Source organism: Cupressus sempervirens, chromosome 5 (assembly GCF_028749045.1).
Source record: "Cupressus sempervirens isolate cs-2001-9-10 chromosome 5, ASM2874904v1, whole genome shotgun sequence".
NCBI classification, from domain to species: domain Eukaryota; kingdom Viridiplantae; phylum Streptophyta; class Pinopsida; order Cupressales; family Cupressaceae; genus Cupressus; species Cupressus sempervirens.
The window spans coordinates 952026850-952051779 of NC_143122.1; the positions used below are offsets into that span (position 1 = coordinate 952026850).

The 24930-nt window shown below is 35.2% G+C and overlaps 1 pseudogene; it reads right to left on the bottom strand.

Moving 5' to 3' along the window:
• The window catches only part of LOC149559117 (pectate lyase 1 pseudogene), a 1277-nt pseudogene extending 374 nt beyond the window's left edge, over window positions 1-903 (bottom strand).
• Between the last annotated feature and the right edge of the window lie 24027 nt (window positions 904-24930).

Sequence of the window (24930 nt, forward strand, 5' to 3'; positions counted from 1 at the left end):
TCACCAACGACATGATTAGGTTAAACGAGGACAATATGTAAGGATTTCCGGTCGAATTGTGTTTACCTTGGCATACGTTCGACGAGGCCAGGCCCAAAGTGGTTGAACGCCACTGTCACCTTCATGTCTTTATCAGCTGTGTAGTCATCGCTGTGTCCAAGGAGCATAACCTGTAGTGTTTCCATGCACAGTAAAGATAAAAACAGTCAACAGTACGGAATAATTTTGTCTCTTAATAGTTACCTTATCATGGGAAGTGAAGCGATTGTTAGAAACGGTAATTGCAGTGGAGGCAACGGTGACATCTACAAGTCCGTCTGCGCAGCTGGAGAGGTCGTTATGATCGATCCAAACGTCTCGTGAAGAAATGACTGAAATTGCATCTCCATCTTGAGTATCTAGCATCTCATGCGGCCTCATGGATTGTGAGCGGAGAACGTTGCCAGAATCACTTGGCTTACAGTCGTGGATGTTTAATCCGTGGATGATAATGTTGCTGACATTGAAGAGACCTATGCAAGGCCCATTGCTGATGTGGACATTTGAGCCCCTTGCATCGATAGTCTTGTGGCTGGCCAAAAACAGGGGCGTCTCAAGCTTTATCTTCATATCACTGCCGAAAACTATCCACAGAGGACCGTCACGTGTAACTCCGTATCTGAGAGTCCCGGGTTGTGGATTCACAGCATTGTCATTTGGACTGGTGACTGTGTACATCTCTCCTCCTTTGCCTCCCTTGGCTGCACTTCCAAAGCCCAAACTACAATCTGCTAGTTTCATTCTGTTCTGTGCCCAGTTTGCATCTCTTCTCCAGCATTTATCAATAGGGTTGTAGGATGTTGAAGAAGACAAGGAAACGAAAAGTAAAAGAAAAATAAAGAGCATGCACCCTGCAGCAGCCATTGAAACAATGCATTGGGCAACAATAGATTGATTGGATTAATAAATAGTTGATCTTCTTGTGGGCGATTCTACTGCTGTGCTAGCTTGTATCTATAGAGGTCAACATACACGACATAATAATCGGCTGTTTCATTACATATAATGCTTTAAGTGACGTCTGGGCAATGGTTCTTCCCTTGGACAATTCCTCTGCTTCGCGTTGCATTTATAGAGGTTGACATACACGACATAATAATCGGCTATTTCGTCCCATATAATGCTGTACCTGACGTATGGCCGCCACCCTCGAGTCCTCTTCTCTATTTCATAATATGTCATTCATTATAGTATTCCAAAAATAAATAAAAATTAGTTAAACACAAATGTAGACGTTTAGCGCATAAAAATGTAACAGCTGGCAACCAGCGTGATATACTTTGTGATTCTTTCTATTTATCACTTTTTCGTCGGGATAATAAAATGCGACCTATTCGAGATTCGATACCAGTGTGTCAAAATATTCGTTTTAATGTTGGATATTTTAAATGTTCGATATGTAGTTCATAAGCAGCTCAATTAGCCTTCGTCGTATTGGTCGTCTTATGTATTCCAATTGCTTCAATACTAAAGTACGGGTGTGGAAGCCTTCATCGCATTGCTTGTTGTAGGCTGTTATTCTCAATCATAATAATAAAACAAAGCACTGAAATTTAAGGTAAACCACAATGGTGCAGAACAATCTAGAAAAGTCGGTTTGGCCCACATATAAGCGAGTAGAAAACATGAATTTCTGATTTGCATTGTACGGGTACAGTCCATGACCAAGCGTGGATACTTGGCTATTCGGTTACGAAAACCATTTTTCTTGTATAAAATTTTATAACTTTTGAAAAACCATGATATATAGCCGGTCTTAATTCTGTTTATGTTTATATGTCAACAAATACGCATTGCTTTAAAATCAAACAACAATATGTAAGCATACAATAGGTAATTCTTCATTATCTTTAGCTATTTCTCATCACATATTTCTATTGAAAATATGTACTTACCACTTAATTGGAAAACTGAGAATTGATTGCTGTGTGAAATGTTCTCTGCTAGGGTTTGTACGGTTTGCGTCTGAACACTTTATGCCACACCTCTTGTCATTCCACATTTAGTGCAAGAATTTCTTTTAGGATATAATGGCCTCGGCCGTCTCCAGCCCAACAGTTGTTGTTGGTTCTAGAGTTGTTGCATGTGAGAATGGCCTTGCCAAGAAAATGCCCATGCAAATTTGTGCCCAAGGTATTTCACAAGGTAATTCCTCTTCCAACCTAGTTTTGAATATAGTTTCTTTTGAATCTACTTGTCAATGGCTAGAAAACCAAACCCTTATTGGGTATTTTGTGGGTCACACTCTATCTGAAAGCACGTTGTGTGAATGGGTCACCAAGGCCTAGACCCCCAGGGGATTCACCTTGAAGGGATTCAAAGCCTCACTAAGGACCTTTTTTTATGTTTCATTTTGGTAACCCCTCCCAGGCCAAGAGCATTTTCAACCATGGGTCATGGACAGTTCACTTGTCTCTCATTATTTTTTAGAGATGGTCTTGAGACTTTTGCATCTTGGATGACCACAAACTTAGGGTTCTAGTTTGGGTAGAGTTCCCTAGGATGCCCATCCCTTGTTGGTCTTTCCTCCCAAAAATTGACCAAACTATGGGCAAAGTGATTTGTGTGGAACCAGACAAATTTTTCAATGTCCACCCTTAGTGGAGAGTTTGTGTTGAGGTCAACCTCTCTAGGGACCTTAAAGAATCTATGGAAATTCATATTGGTCCTACCACCTTTACCCAAAAGGTGCTTTACTCGAATCTCTCGAATACTTGTTTTCGCTGTCAATCTGCTAGCCATAAGATAAATGATTATCTTGTTGGATACAATTGTTAATTGTGTATTGTCTTTGATGTTACACAAATTTCATATCAGCCATCAGACAGAGTCTACCGAGCTCAGACAGTCGACAAAGCAATTTATAGTGTCTACCAAACGTTCGTGAACATTACACAGTAAGTTAGCTCTTACCGAGCTCACTCGGGCATCAAAGGATCTTGTAGCAGAAAGTTAATGTTAACCGAGCTCCCAAGGTTAACAAAGGGAAAGTCAATGTTTACCGAGTTCAATGTCTACCAAGTTCACTCGGTCATCAAAGAGAAAGTTAGCTTTTACCGAGCTCACTCGATAAGCGAAGGAAGGTTAGCTTTTACCGAGCTCACTCGGTAAATGAAAGAAGGTCAATGTTTACTGAGTTAACTCGGTCTCCAAAGAAAGTTGCAAGGTTTGCAATATTTACCAAGCTTTACTTGGTTAACACTGGGGATACCATTCTGGAGCAATGGTCACCAAGCTGGGTCAGGCAGTAAAATTTTTTATTGTTCTAAAGAATTAAGTTTAATTGTCTTGTGGAGTCGACTGATTTAGTGCTTTTCAATTGTTGTAACTTGTAATTGAGCTGGCTTGACAATCTGAAAGATATATATGAAAGGTCAAGTTGTGAATTCATAAGATGTAAGAGTGTGGATGCATAAGAGTGTGAATGTATGAATGAGCAGATATATGAGTGAATATTGAGGAACGATTAGATATCCTTATGAAGCTGCAAAGTTGTGTTCGATTAGTAAGGATCTAGTGAAGCAGAACAAAGATCTGTATTCAGCAAAGATAAGTTGCATATATTTCAGATCACTTCATTGTTGCTTTCTAATCATTGTAATAGTGATTCAGAACCTCTTAACAGAGTTGGTTTGACAGCCATTTTGTAAATCCTCTAATAAGGTGACAATTCAGTTGAATTGTTTTAAAGACCTCTGACAAGGCCACTTCTAATAAGGTGATTAAATCCTCTAACAGGGTCACACCTAACAGTGTGTTTTGTAACCTTTAACAGGGTTGGCTCCTAATAGGGCTCACTTTAGAAGAGTGAAAATTGGTAACTAGTTACTTGGTGGTTTTTCCCAAATTGGGTTTCCACGTTAAATCTAGTGTCTCTTGTGTTCATGATTATTTCTTTATGCATGCATGTTAACCACTTTAAATGTATAATAAGTTAACAGATCATCTATCAAGTTTCAACATTTATTTGTGTGGTTATCGAGTGTTAGCAACAACTTTATTTTAAGACATCCAAGGATCTGAGGATTTATTTTTGTGGTAACTGATTCACCCCTCCCCTCTTAGTTACTCCATCTCTATTTCCAACATATCCTCTTCTTGAGAGCAATCACTCTTTGATCTAGGAAACCAAGTCAGCTCTAGCCATTAAAAAAGATTAATGGACGACGATTGTCAAGAAAGGCAAGGGTGCTACTAAACTGAGCCCTATTTCTCACAAAGAACCCAACCATCCTAGTTCTAGTGTGGCTCATCTTGTTCCCACAAAACCTAAGGTTCCCATGGTTGTGGCACTTCCTATTTCAAACCCTGCATCGCAAGGGACAGAATAGTCAGAGGTCCAAGCTGCTTGGGTTTGTATGCCTCAAGCAGCTTCTATGATTTCCTTTCATTCTCTCCATCACTCTCACAACCCTAAAGGCTAGAATGTAGTTTCTATCAATGGGGATAAATGAAGAGCCATCTCTTTGGGTGACCCCTTGTTTGAATCCTTTTCTTTCCTGCATAACAACTTTTCCTCTCTTGGGGATGAGGGGAATATGCAAGCTAGTTTATAATGAATTTTCTCTCATGGAATGTGCGGGGGCTAACAAACCTCCCTAGAAAATATTTTGTTCGTGATACCAACTATAGCCTTGGCAATATTGATGTACTCTACTTGCAGGAAGTCAAAGTCTCTAGGTTTCTTCTCAACTCAACATACCATGTTATATGGCTAGATGGTGTTAGTTTTGCTTCTTAGCATGAAGCTGGTCGAGGTGGTGCAGTCATTCTCCTCTCCCTTTGAATTTTTCCTTTTGTTATTTCCCATGGTTTTGACCCGATGCAAAGATTTTCTTAGATTTTGTTGTCTTTTCAAAATCATTCTTTTGGCATTGTCAATGTCTATGCCCCTAATGATGCAGTTGAGTGCTCACACTTGTGGAGGTGGCTAGTTGATTATTTGTCTCCTGCCACCTAAATATTTTGTAGATATTTCAATATGGTTGATCTAGCTATTGTTAAAGTGGGCCTTTTGCCTTTTTTATGGTCAACTAGACACCAAGAAGCCTGTTTTTACATGTAGAACAAGATGGGTCTTTTTTATCCCAATTTTCACCACCGCTAGCCTAATGGCATCTGGTACACTTGGTCCAACTTTCGAGAGGGATTTGACAGGGTTCTTAAAAGGTTGGACCCTGCTATGATTTCTACTTAGTCCTTTTTTCCTTTTCTCACATGAGTATGCTACCTGTCACTCCACTCCCTGATGTGACTCTTTCAGACCATTTTCCCATTTACTTATCCATTAGCTGGCATTCCACCCCTCCTTGAAATTGTAAAACTCAGTTTCACCTTGATACCTTTGTGCTATCACATCCACCCACCGCCTCTCATATTTTACAAACTTGGAATCTTAAACCTAGGCCCCATTCAACCTCTAGGTGGATTCAATGGTGGAATGATGCCATTACCTATACTGTGAGGTTTCTTCACATTTATTGGAGAAAGTTGGCTACTTACCACAAGAGATCCTCTGAAGCCACTACAAAAGATCTTTGTATAGCCACTGAGGCTCTAGCCATGAATCCATTTGACATGAATCTCTGGGTTCGCCTTGCCAACCTCTACCACTAGAAGTAGGTTGCAAACAATTATATTGCCTGAGGAGCTCAACTCAAAGCCTACCTACACTAGTTAGAGGTTGAAGATCAAGCTTCCAAAGAATTTTTTAATGTGTTAAGGGCTTTCCATTCTATGGTGGGGATCAAACGCATTAAAGAGGGTCAACACTCCTTCTGTGAGCTTCCTAACATTCTCCAAGCTTTCATTCACCGCTATGAAAATGTTTTCACAGCGCAGGCCCCTTCAAAAGTGCGAAATCAAGCCTTGCAGGCTTCTTTGGATGTCACTCCTAAAAGACTCACTCTAGAACAATATGCATTCTATGAGAAGAAGCTCACATTAGTGGATGTCAAGGACGTTGTTTTCTCCATGGAAGATGATAAGGTCTCTAGTTGTGATGGTTTCCCTTGTGAATTTTACAAAGCCTTTTGGGAAGAGATTGGACCAGACCTATATAGGGTTTACCTTAAAGCCTACAATTCCCGCTCTTTAGGCAATATTATTAATAAGGGGAATATCAAATTCATACCTAAGGTGGGAGACCTCGAAGATATATGCAATTGGAGGCCCATCACCTTGTCGAATGTCTCTTATAAGATCATTGTCAAGGCTCTCTCTCTTAAAATCTATCTTCTTCCTCGGATTATTTTCCCTGAACAAGAAATTTTTATCAAATCCTGTTATATCTTGGAAAATATAATTGTTGTGTGGGAAGGGATGGAATGGGCTTGACACTCCAAGCAACATGCCATCTTTTTCAAGATTGATTTCACCAAAGCTTATGACTTGATATAGTGGCCTTTCATTCTTGCAATGCTTTAGGTGCTAGGGTTTGCCCCTACTTTTTTGTAGTCAGTCTAGATGCTTTTTGGGGATGCCTCTGCTTGCATCTCCATCAATGGCAGCTAGTCCCAAGCTTTTGTCATTGAGCTCTAGAATGTGGTTCTTGCACGAATAGAGAAGAAGCTAGAATATTGGATCACCAAACCTCTCTCCCTTGTGGGAAAATTCTAGAATTGTTCCAAAGTGTTGGCTGCTACCCATGTGTACTAATCCTCCTGTTGGGCTCCTTTAAAGGCCTCTTATCTCAAACTTGAGCACCTATTACATGATTTCCTCTGGGCTTTAGATGCTTCTAACTAGGGCTTTCATAGAGTTTCTTGGGATTTTTGTTGTCTTCCCAATAAACCTGGTGGCCCAGGTTTGTTGTCTACCCAAAAGTAATGTATTGCTCTTTTTTTCCAAATGGGTTATCCGAGCCCTTTTTGGCAATGAAGCTTGGAAGATTTTGTTGCAACATTATATTTCTTCAGGATTTTCGGTTCACCAGCCAACTTGGAAGGGATTTGGTTTTTAGTCCCTTCTTGTGACCACTGAACCTATCTAGATTCATGGCACTTTTGTTGCCAAGAGTATTTGAAAAGCTTGGGAAGCAGTTATGCCTTCGCTTCACTAGGTTGGTTATGGGTTCAAAGATGGGCTCTCCATGAACCAACACAATCTCTAGTGGTCACTATTATTTTCTATCCAAGGTGTTCCCCTAGCTAAAGTACATGGGGCTAGTGCTCTACATTTTTTTAAACGCAACATAAGAACCCCTAAAGATCTTTTCTCTAGAGTTATTATGAGCTTACAATTGTGGGAGGACATGAAAGTGCAATTCTAGCTCACTCATCTAGATCGTGAGTCTTTTGATCTTCTACCTTCTGCGGTGCCTCCAAATTTGTTACATAAAGCTGGCATTCAATCCTCCTGCCCTTAGTGGAAAGACTAGAAGTGGTATCCAGACACCCTAGTAACCAGCTACAAACCTAAGTCAGGCTACCGATGGCAGGTTCCTCACCTGCCCATGGTTGAAGTTCTCAACCAATGATGGAATTTACAATCTTCTCACCATACTTGGAGTCATAGGTTCTCCACTATGTGGCAAACCATTACTGAGCCTAAGATTGTGCATTTTGCTTGGTGTATTCCTTTCTAGGGCTTTCCTTTGGGTCCCCAGCTATAGCACCTAGGAGTTCTTGAACCCCATTGCCCTTTCTATGGTCAACTTGAGAATTTTTTGCACATTTTTTTGTTTTTTTGATGGGCTCAATTTTATTGGTGATGGATCCAAGATCTGTTTTGCCCCTTCTACCCAGAACCTTTCTCTTGGCATATGGTTGTTTTGGGTGGCAACACTCAGATTCCCTTCAAGTACTCCCGGATATGACATGCTTTCAAAATGGAGATTTTATTTACCATTTGGAAAGATTGCAATGCAGAACTTATCTATGCTAATAACACACTTGACATTAAAGTTACTATGTATGCTAAAGCATGAATTTATAACAATGTAATGTTGCAGAATCAAGTAAAAATAGATAAAGTGCCTTTGGAGTTGGCTCACCTATAGGAGCTATTGGCACATTGGGGAAATGCCTCCTATATAGTAGCTCGTGTTCTACTGAATTTGGCCTCTGATGATCGTACCCCTCCTTGTGGTTGTCATCAAGGATGTAGCAATTCTGCTGACCACTCACACATGCCTCGCTCTCAGCTGCACTGCTCTCCCAATGGTGGTGCTTTTAGTTAGCACCACTCCTATGGAGGCTCTAATGGTCAACTTCACTCTGCCTCGCCTCCTCAGAAGTCTAGCTCAAGGTGCTCCCCAATGGCTCCTCTTGTTGCTCCTAATACTGGATGGCCCTCTGTGCACTCAGACCCCAAGAGGGTGTTTCCTCTCCTAGACTTAGCCAATTATCCTCCCAGGCCTGAGGGAGGAAAAGAAGAAGATAATGCTACTGTTGATGATGGGTGGGCTCCCCTTGAGCCATCTACACACCCCACCCTTGGGTGGGGATCTAATGATAAGGATCCTCCTCCCTTGGCTAGCATTGTGCTGGTAGCCTAAGGCTTTTTATGTTTTTTAAAGTTTTTTTTGATGAATAGTTGATATCCAACTTTAGGCCATTTGAACTCATGGGGCAATCTTGTTTAACCCAGCCCCCCTTTTTTTTGTGAATATGTAACTTTATTGTATTTTTTTAATATAAGGAAGGGACTATCCATCAAACAAAAATATGTAATTAGAAACATAAGATTTATTTAGTCATAACACAATTATTGTGTAATTGTGTAATTGTAATTATTGTTTAATTATTCTTAGGATTATTTTTGATTAAAGGTAGATATGTTTTGATGGACATTAAAATATAGCTTTTTAAATTTCCAATCAACTTAGAATATGGACAACAACTAGCAAAAAAAACAATAACCTTATCCAAACTAAAAAATATTTCATTTTGTTTCCATATTTTAAAATGAAATCTTATTAATATTTCAAATCTTATTGACAATGATATCGAGGATATTCATACCCATGTCTCAACTATAAAACATTGTACCAAGTCTAGAGAGAGTCCAACCTAAGTCTTTAGTCCCAAGCATTTCTTTTATTTACCCTTGATACTAGCAATAAGGGAACTATACATGATTTTGGAGAGTCCTTGAGTAGGCTTAGCCAAATGATTCAAATGTTTAAGGCATTCAAAGATATTCTTCATCATAGCATGACTTACTAATACAATGATTTTCATTTTATCATGCAATTTAAGAATGGAATCCTCCAAAGTTTCAATGCATTTATTATGAAGTACCTTTAACGTATTAGTACTCTGATAGCCAATTTTTGAATGATATAAATAATGTTATGAACATTGTGTTGGAGTTAATGTTTCAAAAGTAGTAAATAAATCGTAAGTGATTTTTGCATATGTGGAAACTTGTTTCTGTGTCTTAGGAAACATAAGTTCAATTCAATTGTATGTGTCATAAAGTTTTTGTTTGACTAAATAAGTAGTTATAGATGTGTTCCTCATATCCAGCTAGCTTTCAATAAGTTCCAATTAGTTGTTAGTCTCATCTAGCTCATTGTCAATTGTATTATTTTGTTGTAATTTTTATTGCCATAATTATAGGATCTTCATGAAGTCATATTATTTTATATAATTGTAATTGGTATTAAAAATGATCAAGAACAAACTAATACAATTAAAATCTACACATTTGGTCATTTGACTATATAAACCCTTCTCATAAATGGAAACTCATTACCCTCAATTGGAGAGACCTCCCCATGTTTGGATGTTAATTAAGAAATTATAGGAGCTTGTTAGCCTCTTTAGGATCTGTGATGTACCTTCTTAGATAGAACAAACTAATATGGAACAAAAACCAATTGGGTGATTTCTTGGTCAAATCTCTTACCCTCACTGGGTTGACTCAGAGACCATAGTGCTCTACTAGAATAGGGTTTGGATCTAGTAAGTTAATTACTCCCAAAATCAAGTTCTTCAGGTGGACCACTATTAATGAGATAATTCTAATAGTGGATAATATTAGAAAGATAGGGTTCAGATTCCCTAATAGATGTATTCTCTGTAAATAGATAGAGGAATAAATACATAATCTCTTAGTCTCTTGCCAATTTTTGTCTCTAATTAGGGTATCACTATTGAAAATGTTCCAACTCCATTAGTTCTTTTAGAAAAGCATTCATGATTTGTAAACTCCTTGTCATGAATCACTTACATTTTAAATATTCATTAGGATACATATTTAATATAAAGATCATAACTGACGTTAGTTGTGAACTAAGAAAATAATACTTTGAAATGCATAAAATAACTAAGTAGATAAACCATACATCAAAGAGAACAAGAGATAGAGGATTTGATTTTAGAGTTCACCACACTTTGGCTATGTCTATGAATATACAAAATTGCAAGATCAATGTCATTATTATGATGCAAAACTCTTACATCATCAAGGTATTCTATGGAGTTACAATTTATTTCCCTCTTGCACACTATGATGACAATAACTTGTTACCATCCTACCTAGTCCTTCAATTTCTTTTTACAATTCTAAGCAATAAATTTGCAACTCTATCCCACATAAGGATACATAAGCATCAAGCCTTTACAATCGACTTGAAAGTCATGAAAATTCACATAAAGAAGTCACTAATTTTTTATCTCTCTATTTTTCTCACAAGAGACCACTTAGTTCAAAAATCTCTCAATAACTCTCACTCCAAACCCTTTACTAAGAGAAAATAGTCTCTCCAAGAGTTTTTACAAAGAATGAAAATATAGAAGAATTTTCTCCAAGTCTCCTTCCAAGCTAATTGTGCATTTAGAAAGAAATATCTCCCCTTTTATACAAGAACATAGTGATATTTTGTTTAAAATCAAATAACCATTTTTTTAGTTTACCATAGAAAAATATTCCCTAAACATATTTTTGGTTATAAAAATGGGGATTACAAATGAAAATTCCCTCAAAATATCCTTGAGCCTCTACAATATTCTATCTCATTAGCAAATCCATAGATATTTATCCCATATAATAATAAACTCGTGCCACAAAAATAGCAAACACATTGCATGGCACAATGATAATCTCAGGGTTAAGTGGTGGTTTGGTAGGATGATAAACAATGCTTTCCCATGTCACTATCTTGACCATCTGAAAATGCCATTTGTTATCATGATCTTTCCACTTGTTAATTTTTGATTGGATGAATTTTCTTATTGGGCTGCTAACATCATGCTAAAGTCAACATTGGTCCTCCTAGTCCTCCTTTGACCATGAAACTTTGACTAGCCATATCATTTTCATATGAACTTGGATTTTATCAGATCAAAATGTGTTGGAAAGCTCTCGATGAGCTCTTCAATTTGAGACTCATTTGGACCAATTTTGAGATAGTCAAATTTGCACATTTTTGGTCAACCTTTAGTGCACTTATCAGACCAAACCTTTGATGAATCATATCTAGGTAAAAAAAGTATCCCATTGAAATTCTTCAAGTTGTGACAAGAATGTTTTTCCGTGTTCAATACATTGATACTATTTTTGGGATATTCTAAGTGGATTAAATTTTTAAGGTCTTTGAGATCCACTTGGATCATTCCTACCCACTAAAGGGACTTTTAAACCTCCAAAAGGTTCTTAATTAGACACTAAGTGAGAGAAACTCCTTCCCAATTGTCCAGTATCTATACACCTCATTTTTGCACTTGCTTCACCAAAAAAATACAATAATTATGAAAATTGCAATTACATTGCTACTCGTTTGCACTTCCGACATCTTTTTGTATTCATTACCCCATCTGTTATCCATGTACAACATATTAGCATCACTCAAAAAATTCAAAGATGATAATGACAATAAGCTAACAATACTCTTGATCCTATTAATAGGTTTCCATAACAAGTCTACATGTTTTCGCATTGATGATTCCTAAAGCACATCATAGCTACGCATACAAGAAACTACATTATTTTCATTCTTCAAATCTCCTAATTTTTTTGCCCTTACAAAACAGAGTGAAGAATTTTTTCTCACATAAATGAGCCTCTTCATATTCCCAGCATTCACCAACGTAGAACCAACTGCAATCTTATTCTTGTCCTTATTTGTACGAAGGTCTGGATGAAGATTCCAACAATGAGGTATTCTATGTCCACCTTGTTTTCAATAAGAGCAATGTGTTTTCAACATCCAACCTTCTTTCCCTTCTCTTTCTATTTATTTTGAGATGGGTCTTGATGCACTATCTCTTTACTTTTTGACTTGACCTTCTTGTACAAAGCCATTCTTTTCCAACACTTGGTAACACTTTGGTTATTCAACCCACAAAATGTACATGGTTTTCTAAACCATAAACTTTATGTATTTCCAATATTTTTATAATCAAATGAAACATTGGAATTACCAGGATTTTCATGCCTTTCATGGTCACCCTTGGTGCATGCATGCCAAGAAGAATCTATGTTCTCTCTTCTCTTGGACATCTAGCATGTGTTGCTGCTACTTGAAGATGATGTTTAATTGTCTCTCATAGAATCTACTTGAGATGGTTCCTTATCCAGAGAACTATTAGCATATACTGCATGGGAGCATTCTGCTTCACCAAGCTCCAATCTTACATTAAGATGTCTATTTATCACCTTCACAAGTTCAACCATGCTTTGTTCATGAATTCCATAGTCCTTTCCTTTGTTTCCCATCTTGGTTGACAACCTCAATCTAACAATTTGAGATTGTTTCTATGAATTGACAAGAGAAGTAGGAAGAGAATAAGAAGAATGAGGAGATTTCACCTAGTCTAAATCTTTAGCTTCCTAAAAGAAACCTTCTTTTTCAGACTTCTATTCCTCATAAATCTCATTAACTTTGGCATTAATCTCCATGAATCTCTTATAAAATTCTTCATCAAAGATAAAAGGAAACTAATTTTCCTTATTTGAAGAAATCTTGCCTCACTTTTTATGAATTTTCTCTAAGTATCTAACAACTTGTAACTTGTAAGACTATCTTTGATACCAAACTTGATCTATAAACTCATTCTTATGAATCACTTACAATTTTAAGATTCATAAGGATGCATATTTAATTGAAAAACCCTAACTAACATTTCTTGTGAACTAAGAAAATAATACATAGAAATGCTAAAAATAACTAAGTAGAAAAACCATACATCAAAGAGAATGAGAGACAAATGATTTGATTTTGAAGGTCACCAGACTCTGGCTACATCTCTGGATTTGCAAACTTGCAAGATCTATTCCATTACTATAATGAAAAATTATTAAATCACCAAGATCTTCCATGGAGTTACAATTTATTTTGCACCTCCACATTGTGATGACAAGAACTCATTAGCAACCTGTCAAGTCCTTTTGTCACCTTTTACAATGCTAAGCAGTAAATTTGCAACTATATCCCACACAAGGATACATAGGCATCAAGCCTTTAGAATCAACTTGAAAGTTATGGAAATTTTCACAAAGAAGCCACTAATTTTTTATCTCTCCAATTTCCTCACAAGAGACGACTGACTCTTAATAACTCTCACTCCAAACCCCTTGCTAAGAGAAAATAGATAGTCTAAGAGGTTTTACATAAAATTAGAATACAAAATAATTTTCTCCAAGTCTCCTTCTAGGCTAATTGCCTATTTACAAAGAAATATATCCCCTTTTATATAATAAAATAGCCATATTTTTTTACAATGAAATAAGCATTTTTCTATTTTGCCACAGAAAAATAATCCCTAAACATTTTTTTTTTTTCACAAAAATAGGGATTACAAATGAACATTCCCTCAAAATATACTTGAGCCTTCACAATATGCTATTTCATTTGCATATCCACAAAGATTAATCTCATATAATAACAAACTGATGGAACCAAAATAGAAAACACATTGCATGATGCAATGAAAATCTTGATGTTTATAGATGGATTGGTAGGAGGATCAAATCCCATCAGTTGTGATGGAGTCATTTTTATCTCATCTTGATTTTTTCTTATCCATAATAAATATAATGACAAAACAATATTGTAGCCACCAACTAGCATGGAAATGAGAATGGTTAAATGGTAGAAGATGGGTCCTTGGAGAAAGGAGTTTTGAGGTTAAAACCTTACAAATAACATTTCCATCCACCAATAGTAGAAGGTACCACATGGAAACAACTTATTTTCTCAAAAAGTGACACATGCCCCACTTTGACTTGACCAAGAGTGCTTTGCCATGTCACAATCTTGACTATCTCAAAATGCCATGTCATGATGAGCTTTTCATGTGTTAATTTTTTAATAGATGACTTTTTTGATTGGCTTGCTTATGTCAACATTGGTCCACCAAGGTCTCCTTTGACCATACAACTTTGAATAGCTATATCTTTTGCATATGAATTCAAATTTCATCCATTCAAAATGCATTGGAAAGCCCTTGGGGAGCTCTTCAATTTGAGATCCATTTTGACAAATTTTGGGGCAGTCAAAATTGCACATTTTTGGTTAACCTTTGGTACACCTATTTGACTAAAGCTTTGACCAAGCATATCTAGAGAAAATAGACTCCTTTTGACATGCTTCAAGTTGTTTTAGGAATGTTTCATTGTGCTCTATAAATTGAAATCATTTTTGGGATATTTTTAGTGGTAAGAATTTTGGAGGTTTTTGAGATCCACTTGAATCAATTCATCAATTTATGGTTGTTTGGGAGGTCGCTTCTACCCACCCACTACCTAGCTTCTCTGGAAGATGGTACCCTCACATATCTTTTGTAATGTTTAGATCGAAGAAATTAATGAAATCTTTTGGGATGTAGAGATGACTGGTGATGGTGTTCTAATAATTACTATTAAGGAGACACACACAAAATTTTGTTATTGTTAAATGGAAGAATCCCTCATGCCCACCCTACCCTTGGAATTTTCAGGTAATGATTGCATGATAGAATGTTATTGTTGCTATTTAATTTGATATATCAGAATAACTAGCCCACAAAAATACTTTTTGGCATCCTCCCAAGTGGTTGGCTCAAGCTCAATTTTGATGGGATAGTAAAGACGTGGGTGGATGCAGGAGTTGGGATAGTTAGAGAAGGAAATAGAAAGTTCATCCTTTCTTATGTTGGCAATTTTTGCAGCAATTCCTCTATTATGGAAAAAGTTTTGGGCCTCCTCTCGGGCATCAAAATTATGACATTAATGGGAAAGTTTAGGATCTTGGTGGAAGATGATTCCAATTTGATTATTGATGTTGTTAATCAATAATCAATGGTGGGGTGAGAGTTGGAAAGTGTGATATCTGGTGAATGACCTATCCTTTAGAAAATGGTGAAAACTAGAGCTCAACATGCATATTGTGAAAGGAACAAAGAAACAGAGATGATTGGAAAATTGTTATGGAAATGACTGGTGGCCGTTTTGATTGAAATGCAAACTCTCGTTGAGAGTGAAAGTGCATGTAACATCATGTGTGATATTGAAGTTCACAATGTTGCTCAAGTGGCCCAGTGCTGCCTTTTGAATCTTAACAAGGGATGATGATATCAATGGGAGTATTTTCATTCTTAAAAATTACGACATATACTATAGTTTATTACAAAATTATTCCAAAGTGGATATTGGTGTGTTAATGATGGATCTAAAAGCCCCTTTTATCAATATTTATGTGATGATCAATATCACTCCATTAGTTACAAGGTTTCCTTGAGTTACCCTCCTCACATGTTGGAGCATCGAGCCCATGTGATTTTCAATCAAGTGGATCAGAATAATAATTTTGATAAAAGAAATTTCAAGAAGGATAAAATTTTTGATCTTTCCTTGGTTTCTATTCATCTTAATATTTTTCATCCTTGAAAAGGAGAAAAATATTTCTCTCTACGATTTTTTAAGGATTTAATATGAGAGGAAACTAAGGAGCCTGCCTTTCTGGTTGATATAGGTTTTGAGAGAGATAAGATTGAACCTTAGAAAATTGAAATTGAATTGAAAAAAATGAATGTTCCTTGATTTACATTATTGAGGGGAGTATCCTTGATGGGATATGAGTAATCAATGCTAGTGCAACTCATCAATTCTTTAAAGGATCATAGGTTCACTATTAATCACATCATGTTTAAAATCAATGAAGAGGTTATTGCAAAAACAACTAGTATTTCCTTGGAAGGTATAGAAAGGAAAAGGTGACCAAAGTGGTAGATGAAACAAGTTTGAATTCCTTCTTCAAAGTAGATGATAAGTCTCTTCGCATGAGGGGTGATTTTAAGATAGAAAAGCTATTAAAATCCTAGAATGATGTATGTTATATGGTCATGAAATACCCTACCCTAGAAGGGCACGAAAAAGTAAGTTACTATTACCACTCTCATTTCTAAACCATGTTTTTTATGAGGATGGATAAAACTACATCATCCTCCACAAGGGCCTTATTTTTAGTCTATATAAATTTCACTACACCATGTGTCCCCCTTGTAATATTTTACTTATACAACCCTCAGTATCAAAGACTTCCTTAGTTGCTATGTTGACATAAACTCCAAATTTCTATATTATCTCTCAATATTCCACTTCTTCAAGTGGCCTAAAAATTAAGGATCCCACAATGTCTTTTCCTAAAATTAATCCTAAGTTAGAGCTTTATGTTGAGCTAGGGGAGGTGGCTATGGATTAGAAAGGGGGAGGAAACACTTTAATAGAATCACTAAGAAAATAAATAAGAAAAGAAAGGTACATAAAGAGGAGAGTTTGAAATTTTTTGATTCCAACTTTGTCTCTAAGGGGAGTGGTGGAAAAGAAGAAAAAATCAAGAGAAACATTGAAAGCTAGATGGTATAGTGGAGGAGGCCTTCTAGCAGAAAGATTTTTCTCATTGGTTGGTAAGCTTTAATATGGAAATGATAGACCTCACTATAAATAAGGACATCCTTGGCACTAGTGACAATTCACCCTTAGTTGCTACTTACTCTCTCAAAAAGCTGAAGGAGGACCACCTTATCTACCACCCTCCACCCCCCAACCTATTCCACCCCCTCTAGGGATTACCCCCTCATCCATCCCTCAATTCCAACCCCCCTCTCCAATCCCAAATTACATAAAACCATTTTTGTGTAGGTTGAAGTTAAATCAAAGAATCTATGGGTGGAGCAAGAGAACCTAAAGAAATAGATGACAAAGAAAGACCTTAGGTTCAAAACGTTGATAGATTTTTTTATAAAAATTATACATGTGGTGGATAGAACCTTCTAGCTCTTACATTAACAAAAAATGGAGGATGATGTGGGTAGTTTCTGGAGACTCTATAGGTTCCTCGATGATTATTGGATGGATGTATTATTGGAAAAAAAAAACCCCACTATAGGAGAAGAAGAAATGATGGATCAACCTCTTTCTATGATTTAATTTAAATTTGTTATTGTTATAATGATTAAGTGAAAACCCTACGTGGCTTATTTTATGAATACTTTAAGAAATTCAAACATGGTTACTCTTAGTTTGTTTTTTTTTACCATGAAAAATTCATTAGAAAGTAAAGTCTACCAAGATAATTGAGAGGTTGGGGGGGTGAATCAGTTATTTGATTAATAAAACTTTTATCAACCTTATTAAATATGATATATGTGATCAATATAAAAAATGGCCATAGGAAGAAACACATACAAAATAATACCAGATATGTTAAGTTGGGAAGACCTTGATTAGAGGGAAAACCTCATTATGGATGATAGCCACAAAATGATGTACTAATATAAATGTTTCTTGCAAGAGGATATAATCTATAAGGAGACAATGAAATGTATTCAGTACATATTAATCTCTATTAGGAGACTTTGAATCCCTATGAGGAGATTCCAACCTTGTTAGGACTTGTGCTAATCGTGTTAAGAGTTGTAGAAGACAACATGACCTACTATCTAAATAGCTTTAGGGGAAAGACACCCAAAGTCACTGTCTAAGTTTCCTTTGTATTATTACTTTCAAAATAATCAAGATGTGACTGATCTTAGCATTTCAAAGTCCTTCTCAGTCCTCTTACTATACCAATATCCCACCAAAATACTTTTCATTTCTCAATACCAAATCTCCAACTTGATATCACAATAATCCCTTTGATAATTTACTCTAATTTATCAATCTTCACAAATCTAATATGATTCTCTTAAACCCATTTTAGAATGAAGGAAATAATCCTTCCTTTATACAAAGTCCTCAAAAGGATTTATTGAGTCAACCTTGAGGATTTTCCAAATACAATTATAACAAGACCTCAATAAGATAATGCAATACATATTTGTAAACTTTAATTGGAACAATTGTTATGTTGTCATTGATGTCATACCTAATTGGAAAGACAATTTTCTATCTGATTAGAGTGACATATCTAGATGATTGATGAAGAGGATTTGAGAAAGACATAACAATCACACCTAGAGGAAAGGTTGAGTTATGAAGGATTACAATGGGTATTTGATTAGTTAGACTTTAACAAGATAAATTGGTTTTTTAAACATGCTACACATAAACAAGATAGTTCATATACTGAAGCCTAGAACAATCGACCAATGATTGACCAAATACATAGGCTTGATTGAGCAAAAGAGCAAAAGACTATGGAACTTGAAGTATATGCCAAGTGTTTCTATTGTCGACTGAGTGCCACTTTAAGATGATAAAATATAGTGTTTACCAAGCATCAATATTGATCAAGCATTAGTATCAGTGCCAAAAGGAAAATTTAATAGTGATTGAGTGATCTAGTGATGACTGAGTGTTAGAACATAGTGTTGTCGAAGGGAAAACATTTGATAAATTATGAGGAAATCATGATTTCTAGCCAACACAATTGATTTCTTAAAATATATAAAATGTGTGGAAGATAAGGATGGATGGCCTAAAGAATTTTATTTGAGGAAAGCTATGTTTGAACATTTCTATGCAAGAATCCAAGGTGAAATTTGGAGAAGTACCTAGAAGAAGAAAGATGATATGAAACCTAACATGTATGTGTTGACAATTCACTATATGTAGATATGTAAATGTTGTCATTTATGGGAATAAATGATGTGCATGCTTCTAGATAACCTTGGAAATAAAGATATTGAAGTTATTGGTCTTGGAAATAAAGGTTAGATGATGTTTTTGCTGACCTTATTCATGAATTTACTGGTCTTAGCAAATAAGGTAGTGTACCCATTGGTCAGAAATGTGTCAAGAAGAAAATTAAACTCAATACTAAAGTAGTTTTTAATGGCAAGGAAATGGTGATCACCACCATTAGACAACATGACATGAGATTCTTGAGCAGAATCATTGCATATTTTATTCGTGCAAGTTCTAAGAGAGATGAATTGTTAGCATGTTTTATCTATGTAGATTACAATATTTGTGTTAAGAAAGAACAAGTGAATTTGAGTGAGATTTTGACAATACAACTCCTTGAGAATCTGGAGAATACTAAGAGAAATAAGAATGGTGTATTTAGATTTTAGTAACTAATTAATCATATTTTCTTTGATATACTTAAAATATTTCCATTTCTATTAGTTACAAAGATTATGAAAAGTGAAATATGTACTTTGGATAAGATAAAAAATGTATGCAGAAGGCATCCTGTAGATAAAATCTTAGATAGTGGTTTTAATTATAAGAACATTCCAGAATGAAATGAAACAAAGATTCAAAATTGCACCAGCAATTGTTGACACATTTAAGGATGACATATATTTTATGGTAGATACAGACCTAACTTATGTTGAAGTAGTAGAACCAAAAGAAACATTTCTTGAACCCTTAGGTTATGAATTGAGTGATGATGTAGATATTGGTTACATTGATCAATTATTGAACTCTAGAAAGAATCAAGCTTCATATAAATCTGGAACATACGAAGAGTTAACTAAATTAGCTTGCCATGCATATTTAGAAAAAGTAGCTCATAAGAAGGTTGAGACTATGATGAAGAAATCATTATTTGAGGCTAGTATATCAAAAAGTGAATCAAAAGCAATTAGACAAACAATATCTAGACTAAAACAAACTAGTGAAAAAGGTGTGATGTATGTGACACCTCTATGAATTGGCCAAGCATAAGGTGTATACATTGCAATGACTCCTATAGAGTAGAGCATCTCATATATTATAGTATCAGCTGAGAAACCTAGTGAACCCAAAAAGATGTTTGAAAGGTTAGTAGAAGTTGAGACTCACAAGACAAAAAGAGTTAAGTAACAAGCTTCTAGACCTGAGAAAAAGAAGAAAACATTGTTGACAATTGAAGATTCCAGTGAAGAATACGACAAGGAAAAAGAAGTTAAATAGCCTAAAAAGGTTATTGTTTCTAAGAAGCCAGTAAGTAAAACACAGAAACCTTGGAAACTAAAGATAGAAAAGATTAACACAACTATTACCAATGAGGGGAACTTTGTAAAAATGAATAAGTTTTATGATTTTTACAATGATATCAAGAAAGAGAAGATTGATATCTCTACTATGAGATATATGATTCTTAAAAATTTGAAACTCAAAGACATTGAAGGCATTGTGAATCAGAAATTCTATGAGGGACTTATAGCTAAGAAGGCACTAGTTCATGAAAAAGACATGGAAGTTTGAAAGTCCATTATAAAAACTATGTGCAAAACTGATGATGAAGAAGAAATCAGGAAATTGATGAATAATCTAGCACCTTACTTATGAAGTAAGATGAGGCCATTTCTATTTGTGGGAGGTGATAAGAATGTCATAAAAAGTGAAATAGCTACAACCATCGACAAGATGATGATTGAGCTAAGGACAACACCTACCACTATAGAGAGAACTTTGTAAGTGTTAGTAAGTGGTGATATAATGCAAATTGATCAAACTAATATTACTATTAATATTGAAGATGATCCTTTTAATCAGCCTAAGTCCCATTCTAAAAACATTGAAGATTAGTCAAAATTAATTGAAGAGGAAAAAAGGCAGCTAGAAGAGGGAAATAAAAAGGTTGAAGAAGGAAAGTTGAAGTTTGTTGAGGAGGAGAAGAAACTAGAAGAGGAAAAGAAAGAATGGGAAAGGAAGGAAAAAGAGGAGAAGGAAGAAGAAGAAAGAAAAACAAGGGAGATAGTAGATAAAAAACAAAAGGATGATGAGACTAAAGCATCTAGCTCATCCACTCCACTATCTCTTGCTGACCTTACAAGTGATGATGATGATCAATCTAACTTGATCTCATCTTTGAACAAGTTGATTGAGAAGAACAAGAAAGTTAAGAGTCTATAGAGAGCATTAATGGAGCTGACTGGAAAATTGCATAGCACTCTAGCAACTAAACATATAGTTCAGAAAACCCCAAATAGAGAGCCAAATTAGTAAAAAAAATCTTTTGATGATGACTTTACAAATTTGTTAATTGTAGCAAAATCTAAAGCTCAAATTTCTCATGATGCTAATTTTTTTAGCATTGTTTGTCAAAACATAAAGAATGATTTATTGAGTCTTGATACTTATATCAAGGAAATCTAAACATGTCAACAAGGTGGCAAGGTATTGTACATCAAATTTACTTTATCTCATAGGTTGAATAAAATTTGGATAATAAGATGAAAGGGAAGTAAGGTGAACTAGAAGCTCTGACAAGTCAGTTACAACAACACTCCAACAGAGTTGATGATTTTGAAGGACAAGTTGTCACTGTTCACACTAACAACAAGAAATTGAAACTTGAAAAAGAGTAAATTTTTAGGATACTGTTAGATTTTAGGGAATCTATAGCTCTGAAACTATTATCCATTGAGAGATAATTGGAGAAATGTGCTAAAGGAAAGGAAATTTATTCCAATTTTATATGCTTCGACCTTAATGCACTTGGGATTGCATCATATGCCTTATGTACAATTCTCACTACTACTGATGTAGCCAAGGACACACAGGTGAAAGGTATGGATAGTATTAAGGAAAATTTTGATGATTGTATGAAGATGATATCAGCTTGAGGCATTGAGAGAAATTTTTTGATAGTTTTTAGCCAAAAAATTCGAGATATATTTTTGGACATTCTAACCTTTGTCATTGATGTCAAAGGGGGAGAATTTGTATGAGAAAACTATAAGTAAGTTATGTATTTTATAGTCATGTCAAAAGGGGGAGCATTTGAAAGATGAAGTATTTGTAATAAATGGTAAGTATAGTAATGTTGTAAGTTTTGGAAAAGTTTTTGATACTTAGCCAATTTTCCTACTTTGTTGCCATCAATGCCAAAGGGGGAGATTGTTAATGACTGCCTATATGTAGATATATAAATTTTGTCATTTATGAAAACACATGATGTAAATTTTTGTAGATAATCTTAGAAATAAAGATACTTATCTTTTTGGTACTTAGAAAATTATCTAAGTATGGAAATGGTTTACAATAGTGTATTGTTTTATGTATAACTAGTTTATATGATATTATTCTTGAGAAAGAAGATATATGGGAATAATATACATGTTGATGATGATGTGTATAACCTCAAAAATTAGTAAGACAATACGGAAGAGAGATATTTAAGATGTATAGAGCATCAAAATGAAAGGTAAAGGAATTATTTTTTTTTACAAAATAATTACTTGGCCAATTAGGGACTACATCCTAGATGTTTACTATATGTTGGAAAAGTTTATTTTGGTCCTAGTTGACCTAACATAAATTTTTGAAAGGACATGGTATTTATGCAATGACATCTTTTGAGAATATTTGTAAGTGACATGTGAAAGTTGTGAATGTGAAGTTTTGTATCATATGCAGAAGTGAATTTTTGATAACCTAATTTTATGATCCATGATCGAGATGAGGTCAAAGAACAGATGAAAGAAGGTACATCATCCATACTTCTATATTTGCTCGGAACTTTAATTACTTGTTTGGGTGGTGAGCTCTTCTTGTGATTTAAAGTGTAACTTTGGGAAGTGAGCTCTTCTTGCACACATTGTACCACAACTCCTAACATGGTTTGAATCTCATAATAGGGATTCAAAGTCTCCTAACAGGGACTCACATGTACTAAATGAGTTTATAGACTCCTAATAGAGTCCATTCTCTAACAAAGAACATTTATATTCGTACAGCATCTTGTGGGTATCATCCCCACTGGATTTTTCCCTTGGCTAGGGTTTCCCTTGTTAGAAAAATATGGTGTTATGAGTTCTCTCCATACATGGTTACTTTTATTATTCAACATTACTTGTTTACTTTCTTATGCATGGTTCAGTGTAATAAATAATATCTAGTTAGTGACAAAATTTTATAGAATACTGATTCACCCCCGCACCCACCACCCCACCCCCCAAGTATTCCCTATTTCTAATAGCATGATGTTGTTTAAGGGGAAAAAGATTAGAATTTCTTATTTAAGGAGGCATGTGGGATGACCTAAAAGAGAAAGGTTGGAGCACTTGTTGCTGCTATTGATTGGAAAACTTAAGCTCAAGGTTGATAAGAATTTTGAGGAGTTAAAGTGTGATTTATTGAAGGGGTGCCAAATAGATCAAAGGAAAAGATGACAATGAAGGCCAATTAGTGGATCAAGATGTGAGTCAAACCATGATTTGAATTTTCCAATTGATTTTTTTTTTGTAGATCAAACCTATTGTTACTTTCTAACCATTGTATCAATATTAAAATCCTTTAATCAAGGTTGAATTCTAATGGAATTTTCTTAATTCCTCTAACAAGGCCACTCCAAAAAGGGTGATTTAATCCTTTAATATAGCCACATTTAATAGTGTATTTTGTAACCTTTAACAGAGTTGGCTTCTAATAGAGGTCACTTCAAAAGAGTGAAAGATTTGTGAAATGTTACTGGTGGTTTTCCCCAAATTGGCTTTCCATGTTAAATCCTAGCATCATACTTGTGTGGATGTCATTTGAGATGTTTTACTGTTAATTTTTTACTTTCAACAAATTTGATAAATACTAGGAAAATGAACTACAATTTTATGTTACTAGTTGATTACTTTAGAGACCAAGCCACTAAATGATTAGATCTAAAATATTTGAAGTGATTAAAAGTTGAATTAGTGTCTAGAAATATATTATCTTTTCCCTTGCTTTCCCTTGGTTAGCTCTACCTCAACTTCTTCACAATCAACTTCTTCTTTACTAGTGTCATTATTGTGTCTCTAGGTTATCATTAAAACTAACTTTTATGTTCCTTCTCTGAGTATCCCTTCAAGGTTATCAATGATTTTCCTTATCTTCCTCTCTATCCTGGGATCAAATATGTCAATCTTTAGTTTTTTCTTTTCTTTTTCATAAGCCCCAAATGGTTTAGAGTTCCTATTTACATGCCCATTTAAGAAAGATTCAATTCATTGAGTAATTCTTCCAATACTGATTTCATATTCCATGGATTCTAACTAAACAAGCCTTGGTTCAATAGCTTTTATCAAAATTATACTAGTGTCCATCAGACAAAAAAATCATCTCTATATATTTCTCAACTAATTGTGAAGGTATCCTAAACCTCTGATGCATTTTCTCCTTAGATTGATTGAAATAACCAAACATAAGGGTAAAACCATAGATCTCTATCACCCTTTACAACCTCTAAACTTGGTTTGGTATAATCACATTTATCTATCAAAACTCAACTTTTAAGAAAAATTTAAAAATACCATTTTATAGATCTCAGAGTCAATATCGGCATATATGTAAGGTCCAATGCTCCGCATAGGATTCTATTTGGGCTACCAGATTGATAGATTTTCTAGGCCACAATGTAGGTTTTCAACCTTGTCTTGGGATTGGTAAAGGTGGAAAAATTTAAACCTCTTCCAACCCATAATGCACAGGTGTGATCTTAAGTCTCCTTCCTTGATACAAACCTAATTTATTTTGCATTCTTACTAACTAGATAACTAGTAATCTCATGAATAGCATCCTTAGTTGTATTCATAGGATTATCTAGTCACATTG